Genomic DNA, 13,716 nt, shown 5'->3' on the forward strand with positions numbered 1-13,716 from the left:
TATAGAGTTCTTCTTTGAATGTGGAACATTCCTTTTGAAATTTGAAAACGCGCGTCTCCCTGCTTTGGGAATGCGCGAGGGTTTAATAACCTCATTAATTCTTTTAATGCTCTATTTCTTCGTTCATTTTGAACCTTTTCACAAAAACGGTTTCTCTTCTCTTGGTCTTTTGTTGTAACTTCCCCTTTTCTTTCTCTTTTTCTGTTTTTGTCTACATTTTGCATTTTTGCGTTTCTCTTGTGACGTCTCTTGGTAATTGTTGACGCTTTTGCTTTGAAGAACGTCTTTCGTTGCTTTGTCTTTCGGCCTTTCCAAGCTTTTTTCCTTTTTCTAGGTTGGTTCTGCTTTCTGCTCCCTTACTTCTTTCGTTGCTTTACCTTTGATTTTTGATGAAGCTTGATTTTTACTTTAAATAAATGCTGGAAGGTTTGATTCTTTTCGTATCACTGTGCGCTTGCTTGTGTACTGTTTCGATGGTTTTTCTTGCTTTTGAGATGGTCCATCTGTTTTCTAGGGTTCATACTACTTGTTTTTTCTTCCTTTGCGAACTGCATGAACCTGCTTATTTTTCTAGAAGATTGCTCCTTTGATGTTTTTTGTCGTGCTGATAGCTTTCTTTACTGATGAATCCCGTAAAAGAATTTTTTTTCTTTTGGTGGCTCGTTTGATTTTCTTCGCGTTGTTTTGCTTTTGTTTGATAAACTAAGACTGTGAATTTGGAAGGTAGCTATCTTGTTGGCCTTCTGGTGGTAATGACTTTCTTTTTTCTTTTTGGGATGTTGCTTTCTTAGAAAGGATTTCTCTTTGTTCTTGCTGCGAGTTTTTGTTGAGACGTTAGCTTTGTGGATTTTCCTGAATTTTTGTTCCCTGACTGCCTCCAAAGGATGCCCCTGGACCTTTTTGGTGTGGGTCATGGGGTTTCCTTTTGCTGCTTGTACTGTGTTGGACTGTGCTGGCTGAGATGTTTTGATTTTGCCCGAGATGTTTTTAGTAATCCAATCTCCTTTTCTTGTTTGTAGGACTTGTTGGCTATGTCTTCTCGCAAAAATATTGTAGAGACGTCCTCTAAGGTTCCTGAGGGTATGTCCGATTGGTTGGACTCCCTTGTCTTGATGTGTGTTTCTCTGGTCAATGCTGAATTCTATGTGGAGCTTAGGAAACATCATCGCCTCTGTAAGAGTAGGGATCAAGAGAAGAATTATGAGTTGGTGGCACCTGACTCTGAGGAGAGTGTTTGCTTCCCTGTCTTGACCCTGGGGGAGCGCCTTTTCTTTTATACTTACGACTTTTTCTTCAGCCAGTTGGACATCACTTTTCCCTTTACTTCATTTTAGACCAACTTGTTGTGGTCGTGTAATGTAGCTCCGTCCCAGTTTCATCTAAACTCCTGTGGCTTTATTAAGATTTTTTAACTTCTTTGTCAAGAATTGAATGTTACCCATTCTCAAACTCTTTTTCTTTATTTGTTTGTTTTAACTAAGCCCGGGATTTCTTCAAAAAAGAAAGCCTCGTGGGTTTCTTTTAGATCTGCACAAGGACATAAGGTTTTTACCATGTATGACGAGTCCTTTAGGGACTTTAAGAATTATTTTTTCAAGGTTCGAGCTATTGAGGGAGCTCGTCCATTTTTTCTGGAAGTAAATGGTGAGCCATCCTTTCCTTTGTATTGGCAACAGAATGTAGTAGTATCCCGATATACGTGGGAAATGCTTGATGAGGTTGAACAGGCCTTTGTGACAGTTTTGGAGGATCTTTGGGGGGAACCTCCTCATCTGGATACCAAAAAATCTTTGGGAGACCCCTCCCTCGTTCGAGATGTATTGGGTATTACTTGATATGTACTATTTCTTATTTTTGCTTTTCTCCTTTTTTCCTAGTCTGTAAAACTGTCATTTTTCTTTTTTTAGAGATGACCAAGAATAATGATGTAATGAAGGCCTTCAAAAAGGCGAGAAAAGCTACTGTAACTCAAAACACCTCGGCCCGGGTGGATGGGGAAGGGTCTTCTCAGGTCCCATTAAAGCCGTCTGTGCCGAGTTCTCCTGGCCCAAGGAGAATGATCCCTACTCATCGGGTTCGTTTAGTGGATCCTCCATAGTCTTCCATTGCTGCTGTGGTTTCCTCTTCGGCCGTCCCTCCTTCTAAAAGACCTCGAACCATTGAATCTTTCAATCTGGATGCCCCTGATTTTGACCCTATTGGCTTTGTCGACCAGCATATTGCTCCTTATGGTGTCCTCTCCATGGACGATGTTTCTCTCCTTAATCACTTAGATTTTATAACTCGAAGCAGTGTTAAGATGGCTCATATGGGAGCTGCCCTGTATCAAACTGCTCAAAATCTTCCTCTGCATGCTACCAAGGCCTTTTTGGTGGAAGCTAAGCGAGAGTTCGATCGGATGAAGGGTCTGAAGGAGGAGCTTGAAGTGAAGGTGACTAAACTAGAGAAGGAGCTAGAGGGGGAGAAGGCTAGCTCCCTTGCCTTGGCAGCTTCTGTGCGGTTGGCTGAGGACACGGCATTGAAGCACAAAGACAGCTATGTCACGACCTATCGAGAAGTGATGCATCTCAGGGAAGAGTTAGAGTCGGCCCGGGTTGATTATTCTGAGCTCCAGGGTCACCTTGTAGGCAGCGTAACTGCTGCTTATGAGAACCTGAAGGAGCAAGTTCGGGTTCTTGCACTGGAGGTCAACCTTGCTTTATTTAGTTTGGATAATGTTGTGAAGGATGGGAAGATTGTCCCCGATGATCCTGATGATGATGATGTTGAGCCTCCCTCTGAGCCTGTCGCCAAAGCTTCTGTTGTGTCAGCTTCTTCAGGTCCTGCTCATCCCGAATTAGATCCTGATTGCCAAATATTGAATCGGGATGACGGGACAGTGGACGCAGTGCCTCTCCAGACTCGCCCTCCTTCACCCTGTGCTGATGCTACCGAGAAGCCTTCGGGTGTTTAACTGATTTTTGTAATTACTTGTGTAGATAGCCCGGCTTGTGGGCTTTTGAACTTTTTATTTTGTTGACTTTTGACACACTTTTTTAGTTGCTGGTTTAGCAACTTTATTTTGGTAAACAAAGTAGTTTCCAAGCTTTTTTGGCTGAACTTGGTGGCCTCTGAAGCTGTCTATTATTAAAACTTTGTGTTTTTATATCATGTCTGTCTACGCTTGTCTTGGTATCTTCGTAGGCTTTGGGAGTGTTGGAACTTTGTCTGACATGATCGGCTTGATTCCTTTGCCTGATGCTATTTTTCAGCAATTCATTTTATTTGAACTTTGTTCAAGTATTTATTAGGAATTATAATGCTGAGTTTGCTGATTTCTTCAGGTCGGTTTTTGTCCGAGTTGTTGTGTGTAACCCTCTTTTAGGGGTTACTTTTGTAGCTTTATATTTCGGGCGGATGGTGCACGAAATTGTGATCAATACTTTTCAAAACATAAACAATCCCTAGTAATGGCTCCAAAGACTTGGTGCTCAATACCATGGCATAAACACAACTTCGCACAACTAACCAGCAAGTGCACTGGGTCGTCCAAGTAATAAACCTTACGCGAGTAAGGGTCGATCCCACGGAGATTGGTGGTATGAAGCAAGCTATGGTCATCTTGTAGATCTCAGTCAGGCAGACTCAAATGGGTATAGTGATGAACGAATAAAGCATAAAGATAAAGATAGAGATACTTATGTATATCATTGGTGTAAGAGCTTCAGACAAGCGTATGAAGATGCCTTCCCTTCCGTCTCTCTGCTTTCCTACTGCCTTCATCCAATCCTTCTTACTCCTTTCCATGGCAAGCTCGTGTAGGGTTTCACTGTTGTCAGCAGCTACCTCCCATCCTCTCAGTAAAAATACGTCCCTGATGCTCTGTCACAGCATAGGCTAATCATCTGTCGGTTCTCGTTCAGGCCGGAATAGAATCCATTGATTCTTTTGCGTCTGTCACTAACGCCCTAGCCTGCTAGGAGTTTGAAGCACGTCACAGTCATTCAATCATTGAATCCTACTCAGAATACCACAGACAAGGTTAGACCTTCCGAATTCTCTTGAATGCCGCCATCAGTTCTTGCCTATACCACGAAGACTCTGATCTCACGGAATGGCTGGCTCGTTTGTCAGGCGAGCACTCGGTTGTCAGGCGATCAACCATGCATCGTGCAATCAGGAATCCAAGAGATATTCACTAGAGCCTTGGTTGCTTGTAGAACAAAAGTGGTTGTCAGTCACCTTGTTCATAAGTGAGAATGATGATGAGTGTCACAGATCATCACATTCATCAAGTTGAAGAACAAGTGATATCTTGGACAAAGAACAAGTGGAATTGAATAGAAGAACAATAGTAATTGCATTAATACTCGAGGTACAGCAGAGCTCCACACCTTAATCTATGGTGTGTAGAAACTCCACCGTTGAAAATACATAAGAACCAGGTCTAGGCATGGCCGTGAGGCCAGCCTCCCAATGATCTAAGAACTAGATGTCCGAAGATGAAAAAATACAATAGTAAAAGGTCCTATATATAGAGAACTAGTAGCCTAGGGTGTACAGAGATGAGGAAATGACATAAAAATCCACTTCCGGGCCCATTTGGTGTGTGCTTGGGCTGAGCAATGAAGCATTTTCGTGTAGAGACTCTTCTTGGAGTTAAACGCCAGCTTTTATGCCAGTTTGGGCGTTTAACTCCCATTTTGGTGCCAGTTCCGGCGTTTAACGCTGGAATTTCTGAGGGTGACTTTGAACGCCGGTTTGGGCCATCAAATCTTGGGAAAAGTATGGACTATCATATATTGCTGGAAAGCCCAGGATGTCTACTTTCCAACACCGTTGAGAGCGCGCCAATTGGGCTTCTGTAGCTCCAGAAAATTCACTTCGAGTGCAGGGAGGTCAGAATCCAACAGCATCTGCAGTCCTTTTGAGTCTCTGAATCAGATTTTTGCTCAGATCCCTCAATTTCAGCCAGAAAATACCTGAAATCACAGAAAAACACACAAACTCATAGTAAAGTCCAGAAAAGTGAATTTTAACTAAAAACTAATAAAAATATACTAAAAACTCAACTAAATATACTAAAAACATACTAAAAATAATGTCAAAAAGCGTATAAATTATCCGCTCATCACAACACCAAACTTAACTTGTTTCTTGTCCCCAAGCAACTGAAAATCAAATAAGATAAAAAGAAGAGAATATACTATAGACTCCAAATTATCAATGAAACTTAGCTCCAAATTAGATGAGCGGGACTAGTAGCTTTTTGCCTCCAAACAGTTTTGGAATCTCACTTTATCCTTTGAGATTCAGAATGATTGGCTTCTTTAGGAACTCAGAATCCAGATAGTGTTATTGATTCTCCTAGTTAAGTATGATGATTCTTGAACACAGCTACTTTATGAGTCTTGGCCGTGGCCCAAAGCACTCTGTCTTCCAGTATTACCACCGGATACATACATGCCACAGACACATAATTGGGTGAACCTTTTCAGATTGTGACTCAGCTTTGCTAGAGTCCCCAATTAGAGGTGTCCAGGGTTCTTAAGCACACTCTTTTTGCCTTGGATCACAACTTTCTTTCTTTCTTTTTCTTTCTTTTTCTTTTTCTCCCTTTTCTTTCGTTTTTCTCCTTCTCTTTTTTTTTTCTTTTTTTTTTGTATTCACTGCTTTTTCTTGCTTCAAGAATCATTTTTATGATTTTTCAGATCCTCAGTAACATGTCTCCTTTTTCATCATTCTTTCAAGAGCCAACAATTTTAACATTCATGAACCACAAATTCAAAAGACATATGCACTGTTCAAGCATACATTCAGAAAACAAAAAGTATTGTCACCACATCAAACTAATTAAGCTAGTTTTAAAGATGAATTTGAAATCCTGTACTTCTTGTTCTTTTGTGATAAAAACAGTTTTCTTTTAAGAAAGGTGATGGATTCATAGGACATTCATAACTTTAAGGCATAGACACTAAGACACTAATGATCATAAGACACAAACATAGATAACCATAAGCATAAAATTCGAAAAAAACAGAAAAATAAAGAACAAGGAGATTAAAGAACGGGTCCACCTCAGTGATGGCGGCTTGTTCTTCCTCTTGGAGGTCTTATGGAGTGCTTGAGCTCCTCAATGTCTCTTCCTTGTCTTTGTTGCTCCTCTCTTAGTTGTCCCATGTTGGAACTCAATTCTCCTAGGGAAGTGTTGATTTGCTCCTAATATTTTTGTGGAGGAAGGTGCATCCCTTGAGGTATCTCAGGGATTTCTCATGATGAGTGGGGTCTCTTGTTTGCTCCATCCTTTTCTTAGTGATGAGCTTGAGGTCATGCCTTCTCAGTTGGACCGGCTTCCTTCTTGAGTTTCTCTTCCATTGAGCGCCCTCTTCACAAATGTTTATGAGGACTTGGTCCAACCTTTGATCAAAGTTGGCCCTTCTTCATGGCCACAACTTCACAGAAGTGGTCTTGATGCACCCTTGAGATGAATCTCTCCATCTCCCATGACTCGGAGGTGGAAGCTTTTGCCTTCCCTTTCCTCTTTCTAGAGGTTTCTCCGGCCTTGGATGCCATAAATGGTCATGGAAAAACAAAAAGCAATGCTTTTACCACACCAAACTTTAAAAGGTTTGCTCGTCCTCGAGCAAAAGAAGAAAGAAGAGAGTAGAAGAAGAAAGAAATGGAGGAGAGGGAGATGGCTTTGTGGTTCGGCCAAAAGGGGAAGAAGTAGTGTTTAGGGTGTGGGAAAATGAAGGAGTGATGTGAGTGGTGAATGGGGGAAGAAGAGAGAGAGTGGTGGTGGGGTAGGTGGGGATCCTGTGGGGTCCACAGATCCTGTGGTGTCAAGGAAAAGTCATCCCTGCACCAAATGTTGCTCAAAATCACGTTTTGAGCCATTTCTGGCGTTAAACGCCGGGCTGGTGCCCATTCCTGGTGTTTAACGCCAGGTTCTTGCCCTTTTCTGGCGTTTAACGCCAGTCTGGTGCCCCTTTCTGGCGTTAAACGGCCAGAATGGTGCCAGACTGGGCGTTAAACGCCCAACTGCTAGCCTCACTGGCGTTTAAACGCCAGTGAGTTCTTCCTCCAGGGTGTGCTGTTTTTCTTCCTGTTTTTCATTCTGTTTTTGCTTTTTCAATTGATTTTGTGACTTCTTATGATCATCAACCTACAAAAAAACATAAAATAACAAAAGAAAATATATAAAATATAATCATTGGGTTGCCTCCCAACAAGCGCTTCTTTAATGTCAGTAGCTTGACAGAGGGCTCTCATGGAGCCTCACAGATATTCAGAGCAATGTTGGGACCTCCCAACACCAAACTTAGAGTTTGAATGTGGGGGTTCAACACCAAACTTAGAGTTTGGTTGTGGCCTCCCAACACCAAACTTAGAGTTTGACTGTGGGGGCTCTGTTTGACTCTGAATTGAGAGAAGCTCTTCATGCTTCTTCTCCATGGTGACAGAGGGATATCCTTGAGCCTTAAACACAAAGGTTTCTTCATTCACTTGAATGATCAGTTCACCTCCATCAACATCAATCACAGCCTTTGCTGTGGCTAGGAAAGGTCTGCCAAGGATGATGGATTCATCCATGCACTTCCCAGTCTCTAGGACTATGAAATCAGTAGGGATGTAATGGTCTTCAATCTTAACCAAAACATTTTCTACAAGTCCATGAGCTTGTTTTCTTGAGTTGTCTGCCATCTCTAGTGAGATTCTTGCAGCTTGCACCTCAAAAATCCCTAGCTTCTCCATTACAGAGAGAGGCATGAGGTTTACACTTGACCCTAAGTCACACAGAGCCTTCTTGAAGGTCATGGTGCCTATGGTACAAGGTATGGAAAACTTCCCAGGATCTTGTTTCTTTTGAGGTAATTTCTGCCTAGACAAGTTATCCAGTTCTTTGGTGAGGAAAGGAGGTTCATCCTCCCAAGTCTCATTTCCAAATAACTTGTCATTTAGCTTCATGATTGCTCCAAGGTATTTAGCAACTTGCTCTTCAGTGACATACTCATCCTCTTCAGAGGAAGAATACTCATCAGAGCTCATGAAAGGCAGAAGTAAGTCCAATGGAATCTCTATGGTCTCATTTTGAGCCTCAGATTCCCATGGTTCCTCATTTGGGAACTCATTGGAGGTCAGTGCACGCCCATTGAGGTCTTCCTCAGTGGCGTTCACTTCCTCTCCTTCCTCTCCAAATTCGGCCATGGTTATGGTTTTGCACTCTCCTTTTGGATTTTCTTCTGTATTACTTGGGAGAGTACTAGGAGGGAGTTCAGTAACTTTCTTGCTCAGCTGTCCCACTTGTGCTTCCAAATTCCTAATGGAAGACCTTGTTTCAGTTATGAAACTTTGAGTGGTTTTGATTAGATCAGAGACCATGGTTGCTAAGTCAGAGGGGTTCTGCTTAGAATTCTCTGTCTGTTGCTGAGAAGATGATGAAAAAGGTTTGCTATTGCTAAACCTGTTTCTTCCACCATTGTTGTTGTTGAAACCTTGTTGAGGTCTTTCTTGATTCTTCCATGAGAAATTTGGGTGATTTCTCCATGAAGAATTGTAGGTGTTTCCATAGGGCTCTCCTAGGTAATTCACCTCTTCCATTGAAGGGTTCTCAGGATCATAGGCTTCTTCCTTAGATGAAGCATCCTTAGTACTGCCAGGTGCATTTTGCATTCCAGACAGACTTTGAGAAATCAAATTGACTTGCTGAGTCAATATCTTATTCTGAGCCAGTATGGCATTCAGAGTATCAATCTCAAGAACTCCTTTCTTCTTACTAGTCCCATTTGTTCACAGGATTCCTTTCAGAAGTGTACATGAATTGGTTATTTGCAACCATTTCAATGAGCTCTTGAGCCTCTGTAGGCGTCTTCTTCAGATGAAGAGATCCTCCAGCAGAGCTATCCAAAGACATCTTGGATAGTTCAGAGAGACCATCATAGAAAATACCTATGATGCTCCATTCAGAAAGCATGTCTGAGGGACACTTTCTGATTAATTGTTTGTATCTTTCCCAAGCTTCATAGAGGGATTCTCCATCCTTCTGTCTGAAGGTTTGGACTTCCACTCTAAGCTTACTCCATTTTTGAGGTGGAAAGAACTTTGCCAAGAAGGCATTGACTAGCTTTTCCCAAGAATCCAGGCTTTCTTTAGGTTGTGAGTCCAACCATATTCTAGCTCTGTCTCTTACAGCAAAAGGGAATAGCATCAGTCTATAGACCTCAGGGTCAACCCCATTAGTCTTGACTGTGTCACAGATTTGCAAGAATTCAGCTAAAAACTGATGAGGATCTTCCATTGGAAGTCCATGGAACTTGCAATTCTGTTGCATTAGAGAAAATAATTGAGGCTTAAGCTCAAAGTTGTTTGCTCCAATGGCAGGGATAGAGATGCTTCTCCCATAGAAGTCGGGAGTAGGTGCAGTAAAGTCACCCAGCACCTTCCTTGCATTGTTGGCATTGTTGTTGTTTTCGGCTGCCATGTCTTCTTCTTCTTTGAAGAATTCGGTCAGGTCCTCTACAGAGAGTTGTGCCTTAGCTTCTCTTAGCTTTCGCTTCAAGGTCCTTTCAGGTTCAGGGTCAGCTTCAACAAGAATGCCTTTGTTTCTGCTCCTGCTTATATGAAAGAGAAGAGAACAAGAAAATGTGGAATCATCTATGTCACAGTATAGAGATTCCTTGAGGTGTCAGAGGAAAAGAAAGGTAGAAGACAGAAGTAGAAAATTCGAACTTGTCCAAGAAGAGGGAGTTCGAAATAGTGTTAGTCCATAAATAGAAGGATGTGAGAAGAAGGGAAGTAATTTTCGAAAATTAAGTAAAAGATTTTGAAAACATTTTGAAAAACACTTAATTGATTTTCGAAAATAAGAGTGGAAAAGAAATCAAGTGATTTTTGAAAAAGATTTTGAAATTAGAAGTTAAAAAGATATGATTGAAAACTATTTTGAAAAAGATGTGATTAAAAAGATATGATTGAAAAGTTATGCTTTTAAAAAGATGTGATTGAGAAGATATGATTTGAAAAACATTTTAAAAAAAAAAGATTTGAGTTGAAAACAATTTTAAAAGATATGATTTTAAAGATTAATGACTTGCATAACAAGAAAAGATATGATTCAAACATTAAAACCTCTCTCAACAGAAAAGGCAACATACTTAAAATGTTCAATCAAATCATTAATTGTTAGCAAGTATCTTTGAAAAAGGAAAGAAATTGATTTTGAAAACATTTGATTGAAAAGATTTGATTTGAAAAAGATTTGATTTTGAAAAACTTTGAAAATTTGAAAAAAATTTGATTTGAAAAACAAAATCTTCCCCCTAGCACCATCCTGGCGTTAAACGCCCAGAATGGTATCCATTCTGGCGTTTAACGCCCAAAATGCACCCTTTTTGGGCGTTAAACGCCCAACCAGGTACCCTGGCTGGCGTTTAAACGCCAGTCTGTCTTTCTTCACTGGGCGTTTTGAACGCCCAGCTTTTTCTGTATAATTCCTCTGCAGTATGTTCTGAATCTTCAATTCTTTGTATTATTGACTTGAAAAGACACAAATAAAAATATTTTTGGATTTTTTTAATAATAAGGAATAATCAAAATGCAACTAAAATCAAATAACAATGCATGCAAGACACCAAACTTAGAAGTTTGTATAATACTGACTCTAACAAAATGAGAATGCATATGACAAACAACAGAAATACTCAAGTCAATAGAATTCAAAGATCAAAACAAGAAAATCATCAAGAACAACTTGAAGATCACTAAGACACATGAATGAATGCAAGAAGAATAGAAACATGCAATTGACACTAAACTTAAGATGAGACTCTAGACTCAAACAAGAAATATTTTTGGATTTTATGATTTTGAAATTTTTTTTTTTTTGGATTTTTCGAAAATTTGGTGAAAAGGAAAATAAAGGTATCAAAATTCTTAATGAGAATTCCAGGAATCATGCAATGTTAGTATAAAGCTTTAGTCTAAAGGAATTAGACATAGCTAGCTAAGCTTCAGCAAGACATTGCATTCAAGAGCTAAATTGATGATGATCAATCAGCTTTGGTGATGATAAGAACATCACCTTGAAACACTAGAATTCATTCTTAAGAACTCTGAAGAAAAATAATACCTAATCTAAGCAACAAGATGAACCGTCAGTTGTCCATACACAAACAATCCCCGGCAACGGCGCCAAAAACTTGGTGCACGAAATTGTGATCAATACTTTTCAAAACATAAACAATCCCTAGTAATGGCTCCAAAGACTTGGTGCTCAATACCATGGCATAAACACAACTTCGCACAACTAACCAGCAAGTGCACTGGGTCGTCCAAGTAATAAACCTTACGCGAGTAAGGGTCGATCCCACGGAGATTGGTGGTATGAAGCAAGCTATGGTCATCTTGTAGATCTCAGTCAGGCAGACTCAAATGGGTATAGTGATGAACGAATAAAGCATAAAGATAAAGATAGAGATACTTATGTATATCATTGGTGTAAGAGCTTCAGACAAGCGTATGAAGATGCCTTCCCTTCCGTCTCTCTGCTTTCCTACTGCCTTCATCCAATCCTTCTTACTCCTTTCCATGGCAAGCTCGTGTAGGGTTTCACTGTTGTCAGCAGCTACCTCCCATCCTTTCAGTGAAAATACGTCCCTGATGCTCTGTCACAGCATAGGCTAATCATCTGTCGGTTCTCGTTCAGGCCGGAATAGAATCCATTGATTCTTTTGCGTCTGTCACTAACGCCCTAGCCTGCTAGGAGTTTGAAGCACGTCACAGTCATTCAATCATTGAATCCTACTCAGAATACCACAGACAAGGTTAGACCTTCCGGATTCTCTTGAATGCCGCCATCAGTTCTTGCCTATACCACGAAGACTCTGATCTCACGGAATGGCTGGCTCGTTTGTCAGGCGAGCACTCGGTTGTCAGGCGATCAACCATGCATCGTGCAATCAGGAATCCAAGAGATATTCACTAGAGCCTTGGTTGCTTGTAGAACAAAAGTGGTTGTCAGTCACCTTGTTCATAAGTGAGAATGATGATGAGTGTCACAGATCATCACATTCATCAAGTTGAAGAACAAGTGATATCTTGGACAAAGAACAAGCGGAATTGAATAGAAGAACAATAGTAATTGCATTAATACTCGAGGTACAGCAGAGCTCCACACCTTAATCTATGGTGTGTAGAAACTCCACCGTTGAAAATACATAAGAACAAGGTCTAGGCATGGCCGTGAGGCCAGCCTCCCAATGATCTAAGAACTAGATGTCCGAAGATGAAAAAATACAATAGTAAAAGGTCCTATATATAGAGAACTAGTAGCCTAGGGTGTACAGAGATGAGTAAATGACATAAAAATCCACTTCCGGGCCCACTTGGTGTGTGCTTGGGCTGAGCAATGAAGCATTTTCGTGTAGAGACTCTTCTTGGAGTTAAACGCCAGCTTTTATGCCAGTTTGGGCGTTTAACTCCCATTTTGGTGCCAGTTCCGGCGTTTAACGCTGGAATTTCTGAGGGTGACTTTGAACGCCGGTTTGGGCCATCAAAGCTTGGGAAAAGTATGGACTATCATATATTGCTGGAAAGCCCAGGATGTCTACTTTCCAAAGCCGTTGAGAGCGCGCCAATTGGGCTTCTGTAGCTCCATAAAATCCACTTCGAGTGCAGGGAGGTCAGAATCCAACAGCATCTGCAGTCCTTTTGAGTCTCTGAATCAGATTTTTGCTCAGATCCCTCAATTTCAACCAGAAAATACCTGAAATCACAGAAAAACACACAAACTCATAGTAAAGTCCAGAAAAGTGAATTTTAACTAAAAACTAATAAAAATATACTAAAAACTCAACTAAATATACTAAAAACATACTAAAAACAATGCCAAAAAGCGTATAAATTATCCGCTCATCAGCCGACTTCGTCACGTCGGGCCGTGTCGAGTTACTTTGTAATCCTCTTTCTTGGATTTCTTTTAGGGATTATCTTTGTAACTTTATGTTTTTGGGCCGACTTCGTCATGTCGGGTGGTGCACGAAATCACAATCACACTTTTGTAATTCCGCACAACTAACCAGCAAGTGCACTGGGTCGTCCAAGTAATACCTTACGTGAGTAAGGGTCGATCCCACGGAGATTATCGGCTTGAAGCAAGCTATGGTTATCTTGTAACTCTTAGTCAGGATATCAATAATTCTCAGATTTAATTGTAAAAAGTAAAAAAAGATGAAGTAAATACTTGTTTTGCAGTAATGGAGAAAAGGTTGAGGTTTTGGAGATGCTCTATCTTCTGAATCTTTGCTTTCCTACTGTCTTCTTCTTCATGCACGCAAGGCTCCTTCCATGGCAAGCTGTATGTTGGGTTTCACCGTTGTCAATGGCTACCTCCCGTCCTCTCAGTGAAAATGTTCAACGCACGCTGTCACCGCACGGCTAATCATCTGTCGGTTCTCGATCATGCTGGAATAGGATCCATTGATCCTTTTGCGTCTGTCACTGTGCCCAACACTCGCGAGTTTGAAGCTCGTCACAGCCATTCAATCCCTGAATCCTACTCGGAATACCACAGACAAGGTTTAGACTTTTCGGGTTCTCAAGAATGGCTGCCAATAGATTCTAGCATATACCACGAAGATTCTGATTAAGGAATCCAAGAGATACACACTCAATCAAAGGTAGAACGGAGGTGGTTGTCAGGCACACGTTCATAGGTGAAAATGGTGATGAGTGTCACGG

At 40.9% G+C, this 13,716-nt stretch overlaps 1 non-coding gene across 1 annotated transcript; it reads left to right on the forward strand.

Moving 5' to 3' along the window:
* The first annotated feature begins 8,947 nt into the window (after positions 1-8,947).
* LOC130938579 (small nucleolar RNA R71) lies at positions 8,948-9,055 on the forward strand. The gene has a single exon (XR_009069739.1). It is a non-coding gene; the product is annotated as a small nucleolar RNA R71 (small nucleolar RNA).
* Positions 9,056-13,716: the final 4,661 nt, after the last annotated feature.

This window comes from Arachis stenosperma, chromosome 6 (assembly GCF_014773155.1).
Source record: "Arachis stenosperma cultivar V10309 chromosome 6, arast.V10309.gnm1.PFL2, whole genome shotgun sequence".
In the NCBI taxonomy this organism is placed as follows: Eukaryota; Viridiplantae; Streptophyta; class Magnoliopsida; order Fabales; family Fabaceae; genus Arachis; species Arachis stenosperma.